At 52.3% G+C, this 9,626-nt stretch overlaps 2 non-coding genes across 2 annotated transcripts; both read left to right on the forward strand.

Annotated features, from left to right (window-relative positions):
• The first annotated feature begins 7,177 nt into the window (after window positions 1-7,177).
• On the forward strand, window positions 7,178-8,977 carry LOC149517971 (18S ribosomal RNA). Its single transcript, XR_016343894.1, has one exon. It is a non-coding gene; the product is annotated as an 18S ribosomal RNA (ribosomal RNA).
• A 296-nt stretch (window positions 8,978-9,273) lies between these two features.
• Window positions 9,274-9,429, forward strand: LOC149517972 (5.8S ribosomal RNA). The gene has a single exon (XR_016343865.1). It is a non-coding gene; the product is annotated as a 5.8S ribosomal RNA (ribosomal RNA).
• The last annotated feature ends 197 nt before the right edge of the window (window positions 9,430-9,626 follow it).

The raw sequence follows: 9,626 nt of genomic DNA on the forward strand, positions 1-9,626 counted from the left end.
AAGCCACCAGCAGACAAGGGGAAAGCAAAAGGGGATCGAGAGCCACTAGCATGCTACCTATGTGGAGGGAGCCACATAGCACGCAATTGCCCGCAGAAGGGCAAGCTGGCTACTATAGACAAGGAGTCTGACGAGGAGCCAGAATTAAGGGCAACAAAGCTTGGGTCGTTGGTGCTCAATGCTGTCAAGAGTAAAGAGAGTCGCAAGCCAAAGGGCTTGATGTTTGTGGATCTAATGGTTACGGGTTAGAAGGTGAGCGCACTGGTGGATACAGGTGCCTCACATCTTTTTATTTCAGGTGATGGAGCCCGAAAGCTCGGACTGAAGGTGCAGAAAGGGATTGGTACCATTAAAATGGTGAACTCCAAGGAAGTTCCAGCCATTGGAGTAGCGCGGGGAGTGGAGTTGTAGCTTGGAGACTGGAAAGGCAAGGTGACCATAGAGGTAATACCCCTTGACGACTATGAGTTTGTGATTGGGTTGGATTTCCTTCTTCGGATTAATGCCCTCCTTGTGCCCTTTGCCAATTGTGTTTGCATCTTGGATGCACGGTGCCAATGCCTAGTGCCATTGAGGAGAGGGTCTGGAGTTGGGTCGTGGGTGGTGTCAGCCATCCAATTTGCCAAGGTGGTAAGCAGACAAGAAGACACCTTCTTAGTAGCCTTGAAATATGATGAGCCAAAGGAGAAGGAGACTGAGTCACCCTTGGAAGTGCTAAAGGTGCTGAAGACCTTTAGTGATGTGATGCCTGCAAAGTTGCCTAGCAAGCTACCACCTAAGAGGGAAGTGGACCACAAGATCGAACTGGTGTCCGAGGCCAAGCCACCAGCCAGAGCCCCTTACCGAATGTCTCCACCAGAGTTGGAGGAGTTAAGGAAGTAACTCAAGGAGTTAGTCGATGCTGGCTTCATCAGGCCATCGAAGGCACCCTATGGTGCACCGGTTCTATTCCAACGCAAGCATAATGGGTTGTTGCGGCTGTGCATAGACTACCGAGCTTTGAACAAGCTGACCATCAAGAACAAGTACCCCATCCCACTCATTGCGGACTTGTTCGATCAACTTGGAAGCGCAAGGTGGTTCACTAAGCTGGATTTGAGGTCAGGCTGCTATCAAGTTAGGATCACGGAGGGAGATGAGCCAAAGATAGCATGTGTCACTCGGTATGGTTCGTATGAGTTCTTGGTGATGCCTTTCGGACTCACGAACACCTCAGTAACATTTTGCACCCTTATGAACAAGGTATTTCAGTCATTCCTTGATTGGTTTGTTGTGGTTTATTTGGATGACATTGTGATCTATAGCCAGACTTTGGGAGAGCATGTAGACCACTTGAGACAGGTGTTCGAGGTGTTGCAGGTGCACAAGCTGTTTGTCAAGAGAGAGAAGTGCTCATTCGCCCAGCAGGAGATCCCGTTCCTTGGCCACATAGTGGGAGGTGGCAGGATATGCATGGATGAAGGCAAGATACTTGCCATCCTGGAGTGGCAACCTCCAGCCAAGGTCACTGAGTTGAGATCATTCCTTGGGCTGGTTAACTACTACAGGCGCTTCATCAAAGGTCACTCAGCAATAGCCATGCCATTAACTGACTTGCTCAAGAAAAAGAGAGCATGGGAGTGGAGCGCAGGGTGCCAGGAAGCCTTTGATAGGTTGAAGCGGACTATGATCAAGGAGCTAGTCTTGGCCTTGGCTGACCATGCCAAGCCATATGAGGTGTATATGGATGCATCAAACTTTGCCATAAGGGGCGTGTTGATGCAAGAGGGACGTCCAGTCGCGTTTGAGAGTAGGAAGTTGAACGAGACTAAGCGCAAGTACATGGTCTAAGAGAAGGAGATGACGGTAGTGGTGCACTGCTTGCACATTTGGTGCCATTACCTGTTGGGGTCGAGGTTCGTGGTGAGGACGGACAATGTGTTGACCAACTACTTCCAGATACAAAAGAAGATATCCCCCAAACAGGTGAGATGGTAAGATTTTCTTGCAGAATTTGATTTCCAGATAGAGTACAAGCCGGGGCGGGCGAACCTAGTGGCAAACACCCTGAACAGGAAGGCTAACCTTGTTGCCATTAGCCAACCAGAGGGGTCACTGGTGCCGCGCATCAAGGAAGGACTTGCACATGATCCTACAGCCAAGGCTTTGATAGAGTATGCCCAACAAGGTAAGACTAGGTGATTTTGGTTGCAGGATGGCTTGCTATACACCAGGGGCAGTAGACTGTTTGTGTCGTAGCACGGGAAGCTCCGCAAGGAAGTTTTGCAAGAATGCCATGATTCAAGGTAGGTTGGACACCCCAGAGTGAGCTACACCTTGGCGCTGATCGAGGACCGATACTACTGGCCGCACATGAGGGATGATGTGGAGGCCTATGTGAAGACTTGTCTTGTGTGCCAACAGGATAAGGTGGAGCTCAAGAAACCAGGCGGTCTCTTGGAGCCATTGCCAGTGCCAGAGCGACTATGGGAGAGTGTTTCTCTGGACTTTATAGTTGGTCTACCCAAAGCAGAAGGGTTTGGAAGCATCATGGTAGTGGTGGATAGGTTTTCCAAGTATGGAATCTTCATTCCAGCAACCAAGGAGTGCCCAGTCGAGGAGGCAGCTCGATTGTTCCTGAAGAACATGGTTAAGTACTGGGGAGTGTCGAGGACCATTGTTAATGATCGGGACGGGCGTTTCACAGGCAGGTTTTGGACTGAGTTGTTCAAGCTGTTGGGGTCAGACTTGAACTTTTCCACCAGCATGCATTCACAGACTGATGGGTAGACAGAACGAGTGAATGGACTATTAGAGGTCTACCTCAGGCACTATGTGAGTGCCACACAAAAGGACTGGCCAAAGCTGCTAGATATTGCGCAGTTTTCCTATAACTTGCAAAGGAGCGAGGCAATGAACCAGAGCCCATTTGAGGTTGTGACAGGGCAACAACCACTAACACCCAGTTCGATTGCTGTAGGTTATACAGGGCCGAATCCAGCAACATACAAGTTTGCCAAGGCATGGCAGGAGCAAACTGACTTGGCCAGAGTTTGTCTACACAAGACGGCCAAGAGGTCAAAGAAGTGGGCAGACCAGAAGAGGCGGGATATGCAGTTCCAGGTTGGAGACTTGGTGTTGGTGAAGCTATATCCCATTGTGAGCCATAGGGGGCTGCATAAAGGCCTAGTCTCGAGGTATGGGGGACCTTTCCGAGTAGTCAAGAGGGTAGGCAAGGTTGCCTACAAGCTGGATATGCCACCCAAGCTGAGGGTACACTCGGTGTTCCATGTGAGCATGCTCAAGCCATTCCATGAGGATGAGGGAGATCCAAGATGAGCAGAGTCAAAGCGTGCGCCATTGGGAGCAAGGGCCTCATACGAGAAGGAGGTCCACAGCATCATGGCTGACCGAGAGGTGAGGTGGAAGAACTATCAACCAAGACATGAGTACTTGGTGTGCTGGAAGAGACTTCTAGATAGTGAGGCAAGCTGAGAACCAGTAGATGACTTATGGCAGTTCGGGGACCAGATCAGGCAGTACCATACAGAAGACACAATGTGGGCATTGCGCAATTAGGTGAGGGAGAATGTCATGCCCTGGACGAGCGAGCCAGGCACATCAGGCAGACCAGCAGGCGAGCTAGAGGTTGAAGCCCGCAGACTAGGTGTGCTGGCGGGTATCTGTGCACAAAGCCTAGCAAACGAGTTCAGAATGCCCGCCCAACTTGCAAGCTAGCCCGTGAGACCAAAGCCTGGCATACAAGCTGCTCGTACCACATCCAGAAGGGCCCAAGGTGCTGGACATGCAAGGGAAGCTTCTGGAAGCAAGCAGGATCAGTAGGAGCATCCTGGCAGATTTGGTTGACCCTGAAAATCAGGAGTTAGCATCCTGATTGACTGTAATCTGTATAATCCCATGATTTTAGCCTTTATTCTAGGGATATGCCATTAAGTTGTAGCTGGAGCCTCAACTATAAATAGAGGGCTGCTTCACCCTTATTTGTACACCATCAAACACTTCTGTTTCGGTGAATACAAGAGCATTTCCAAAATTCTATCTTGTTCATCCTATTTCTCTTTAACTTGCATAATTAGCCCTTCTCATTGTTCTAGTGCCCGCACGCTTGTGTTTTAGGCTGACTTAGGCACAAAGGAGGAGATTCCAAGTCTAAGGTCGCACGGATTCTGAGTCTAAGGTCGGAGCCCGTGACACGGGCGCTTACCTCGCACACCATCGATACGTGCTGGGCCTTGGTACAGACGGTTGCCTCGAGCACCATTGACACACGTTGGTCGATCACCATCGGCATACGCTGGGCCCTGGTACGATGATTGCCTCGAACACCATCGGCACACGTTGGTCGATCACCATCGGTACACGCTGGTCGATCACCATCGACACACATTGGGCCTTGATACAGGTAGTTGCCTTGAACACCATCGACACACGTTGGGCCCTGGTGCGGACGATTGCCTCGATCATTATTGGCACACATTGGGCCCTGGTGTGAGCGGTTGCCTCGACCACCATCGACAGAAGATGGCCCCTGGTATGAACGGTTGCCTCAAACACCATCGACACGTGCTGGGCCTTGGTGAGGGCGGTTGCCTTGAGCGCCATCGGCACAAGCTGACCCTTGGTGCAGGCTCTTGCCTCGACCACCATTGGCAGAAGATGGCCCCTGGTATAGGCCGTTACGTCAAACACCATCGACACATGTTGGGCCTTGGTGCGAGCGGTTACCTCGAGAACCATTGGCAAAAGATGGCACCTGGTGTGGGCGGTTGCCTCGAACACCATCGGTACAAGCTGGGCCCTGGTACGAGCAGTTGCCTCGATCACCATCGGCACACACTGGGCCCTGGTGTAGGCGGTTGCCTCGATCACCTTGACATGTATTGGTCGATCACCATTGACACACGTTGGGCCCTGGTGCGGGCGGTTGCCTCGATCACCATCGGCACACGCTGGGCCCTGGTACGGGCGGTTGCCTCGACCACCATCGGCACATGCTGGTCCCTGGTGTGGGAGGTTGCCTCGAGCACCATCTGCACATGCTGGGCCCTGGTGCAGGTAGTTGCCTCGAGCACCATCGGCACACACTAGGCCCTGGTGTAGGTGGTTACCTCGAACACCATCGACACATGCTGCTCGATCACTATCGGCACACGCTGGGCCCTGGTGCGAGCGGTTGCCTTGAGCACCATCGGCACATGCTGGGCCCTAGTATGGGTGATTACCTCGAGCACCATTGACTGGTGGGGGCGGTTGCCTCGAGCACCATCTGCACACGCTGGGCCCTAGTGCGGGCGGTTGCCTCGAGCACCATCGGCACACGCTGGTCGATCACCATCGGCACATGCTGGGCCCTAGTGCGGGTGGTTGCCTCAAACACCATCGGCACATGCTGGGCCCTGGTGCGGGCGATTGCCTTGAGCACCATCGGCACACACTGGTCGATCACCATCTGCACACGCTGGACCCTGGTGCATGCGGTTGCCTTGAAAACCATCGGCACACGCTGGGCCTTGGTGTGGGCGATTGCCTCGATCACCATCCGCACACACTGGGCCATGGTGCGAGCGATTGCCTCGAGCACCATCGGCACACGTTGGGCCCTGGTGCGGGCGGTTGCCTCGAGCACCATCAACACATGTTGGGCCCTGGTGCGGATGGTTGCCTCGAGCACCATCGGCACATGCTGGGCCTTGGTGCGGGCGGTTGCTTTGGGCACCATCGGCATAAGCCGACCCTTGGTGCAGGCTGTTGCCTCGACCACCACCGATAGAAGATGGCCCATACGTTGAACACCATCGGCACATGCCGGGGCTTGGTGTGGGCACATGCCTCGATCTAGTGCGGGCGCTTGCCTCGACCACTATCGACACATGCTGGCCCTTGGTACGGGCAGTCGCGTCGACCACCATCGGCACCTGCTCACCCTCGGTGCGGGATATGCCTATTTGGAAAAAGTGTCCCTGTTTCAGACACTTTATCGTCTACTAGTAGCATATCTATAAAATCTCTAATGCTCTTTAGGGGGTGGTGGTCCAACACCCCCTCTCCCTCCCCATGGGGGGAAGTAGGTGTGCGTGATGGGCCTCCCATTGCGTACACCCAGGGCAACGTCCCTCGAGCAAAATACAGGCCATGCATGCCTTTCGGATGATTTGTCCGGTGACTGGTTGCTCCGGTGACTGGCAGGCACCCATGGCCTCGATCGGTTGGCGTATATGCAAAAAAAAGGAGCTGAGCTCGAGCCCGTGCATGCAGTGGATGCTACCCTAGACCCCAGACCAAGTCCCTGAATCAGGCAACGGCTCCTTGGGGTGGTGCGAGCAAAAGCTATGGTTACGGGATTGGCCCGACCAGGTCTTTCAGTATTCAACGGTCTCGCAGTCCCTTCTCATTGACCACAAAAATGCTTAGGCCTCGATGAGGCCGTGCACGTAGCCGATGCTGCCCGAGAACCCAGGAACAAGTCCCTGAATCGGGCAACATCCCTTTGGGGTGGTGTCAGCGAAGCTCGCGCGTGTGGTCCCGGCCGAGCCAAGCATCGGTGGTGTCACTTTGTTGTTGCCTGTCTGATGGCAGAGGCAGTCTCATGGCCCTTGCTCGTGTTTTTTTCATGCCAAGCAGTTGTGGTGTGGCCTCGCACCTCATTTCCTCCGCTCTCTCATCGAGTAATCGATCGGGTGGGTTGTGGGCCGACGCGTGTGGATGCTGCCACTTGTACATAATGGGTATATGAGTGGTGCTATGGTTGTACGTGTTGGCAGGCTTCGTGCTCGATGCAAATAACTGTCGACCCATCATCCTCTTTAATCTCCCCCATACGGTCATCATTCATAGGGGGCACGATCGGGATCTTGTGTTGCATACCTGAATCGATGGAAACCGGATGTCTCACCATCCCTTATCCGTCTCGTGTCCTGAGGGGCCATAGGTCAGAGGTCTATTGGCCGATGTCCCAAGCGCTCCACCCAATCATCCGTGGCTACATTGGTGCATCGACATTCGATCATGCTCTTGGATGTGGAACATTTAGCGGGCGCGGGGCTCTCGGCCCCCATTCGTCTAATGCTATACATTTCACGTGCTCAACACGCACGATGCTTGCGTTCTGCGTCGGGCTCTCTCCGCCACTCAGTTGGTGCGTCGAGGCCCACGCGGTGCCAACGTCCCGAAGGAATGCTACTTGGTTGATCCTGCCAGTAGTCATATGCTTGTCTCAAAGATTAAGCCATGCATGTGTAAGTATGAACTAATTCAGACTGTGAAACTACGAATGGCTCATTAAATCAGTTATAGTTTGTTTTATGGTATCTACTACTCGGATAATCATAGTAATTCTAGAGCTAATACGTGCAACAAACCCCGACTTCTGGAAGGGATGCATTTATTAGATGAAAGGTCGATGCGGGCTATGCCCATTGCTCTAATGATTCATGATAACTCGACGGATCGCATGACCTTTATGTCAGTGATGCATCATTCAAATTTTTGCCCTATGAACTTTCGATGGTAGGATAGTGGCCTACTATGGTGGTGACGGGTGATGGAGAATTAGGGTTCGATTCCGGAGAGGGAGCCTGAGAAACGGCTACGACATCCAAGAAAGGCAGCAGGCACGCAAATTACCCAATCCTGACATGGGGAGGTAGTGACAATAAATAACAATACTGGGATCTTTGAGTCTGGTAATTGGAATGAGTACAATCTAAATCCCTTAATGAGGATCCATTGGAGGGCAAGTTTGGTGCCAGCAACCGCGGTAATTCCAGCTCCAATAGCTTATATTTAAGTTGTTGCAGTTAAAAAGCTCGTAATTGGAACTAGGGTTGGGTTGTTCGGTCTGCCTCACGGTGAGCACAAGTCTAATCGTCCCTACTACCAGCAATGCACTTCTGGACTTAATTGCCCAGGTCGTTCCTCTGACACTGTTACTTTGAAGAAATTAGAGTGCTCAAAGTAGGCCTACGCTTGTATACATTAGCATGGGATAACATCATAAGATTTCAGTCCTATTGTGTTGGCCTTCGGGATCGGAGTAATGATTAACAAGGACAGTCGGGGGCATTCGTATTTCATAGTCAGAGGTGAAATTCTTGGATTTATGAAGGACGAACAACTGCAAAAGCATTTGCCAAGGATGTTTTCATTAATCAAGAATGAAAGTTGGGGGCTCGAAGACGATCAGATACCGTCCTAGTCTCAACCATAAACGATGCCGACCAGGGATCGATGGTTGTTACTTTTAGTACTCCGCCAGCACCTTATGAGAAATCAAAGTCTTTGGGTTCTGGGGGGAGTATGGTTGCAAGGCTGAAACTTAAAGGAATTGATGGAAGGGCACCACCAGGAGTGGAGCCTGCGGCTTAATTTGACTCAACACGGGGAAACTTACCAGGTCCAAACATAGTAAGGATTGACAGACTGAGAGCTCTTTCTTGATTCTATGGGTGGTGGTGCATGGCCGTTCTTAGTTGGTGGAGCGATTTGTCTAGTTAATTTCATTAACAAACGAGACCTCAGCCTGCTAACTAGCTACGCAGAGGTGATCCTTCGCGGCTTAGAGAGACTATGGCCGCTTAAGCCAAGGAAGATTGAGGTAATAATAGGTCTGTGATGCCCTTAGATGTTCTGGGCCGCACATGCGCTACACTGATGTATTTAACGAGTCTATAGCCTTGACCAATAGGCCCGGGTAATCTTTGAAATTTCATCGTGATGGGGATACATCATTGCAATTGTTGGTCCTCAACGAGGAATTCCTAGTAAGAACGAGTCATCAGCTCGCGTTGACTACGTCCCTGCCTTTTGTACAGACCGCCCATCGCTCCAACCGATTGAATGGTCTAGTGAAGTGTTCGGATCGCGATGACGTGATGGTCCACCACCCACGACGTCGCGAGAAGTCCACTGAACCTTATCATTTAAAGGAAGGCGAAGTCGTAACAAGGTTTCCATAGGTGAACCTGCGGAAGGATCATTGTTAAAACCCTGCTCGACGAACGACCCACGGATGTGTTAACGAAACACTGAGGGGGCGAGGGTGCCCCTGCGCCTCAAACCCCCTCCGGCCCCGAGAGGGCACGACGGTCGCTTTGTCCCCCCTACGGGGCGGGCAAAACAATCGGCATCATCTTGCCCGCTACTGAACAACGAACCCCCGACGTGAATCGCGCCATGGAACCCAAACGAAAATGGAGCGCGCTCGCCGTCACCATCCTTTCCGTGGTGCGTGCACGGGCTGTGCCGTGACTCTTTTTTTTCACGAAAAAATGAAATGACTCTTAGCAACGGATATCTTGGCTCTCACATTGATGCAGAACATAGCGAAGTGCGATACTTGGTGTGAATTGTAGAATCCCATGAACCATCGAGTCTTTGAATGCAAGTTGCACCCCAAGCCATTAGGTCGAGAGCACGCTTGCCTAAGTGTCATGCACCATCGCCCCCCTCTGACCTTTCGCCCCTCAGGCTCCGGGGGAAGGGGGCGGGCGGAAGATGGCCTCTCGTGATCCCGTGGGTCATGGTTGGCCCAAAAGTGAGTCCCCAGCAACGACAGCGTTGTGACCATCGGTGGTAGAGCTCTCGATGTGCCTCGTCCCCGGTGACGCATGCTCGTTGTCCACCTAGAC

This window comes from Durio zibethinus, chromosome 7, assembly GCF_047325235.1.
Source record: "Durio zibethinus cultivar Kanyao isolate XHJ-2024 chromosome 7, ASM4732523v1, whole genome shotgun sequence".
NCBI lineage: Eukaryota > Viridiplantae > Streptophyta > Magnoliopsida > Malvales > Malvaceae > Durio > Durio zibethinus.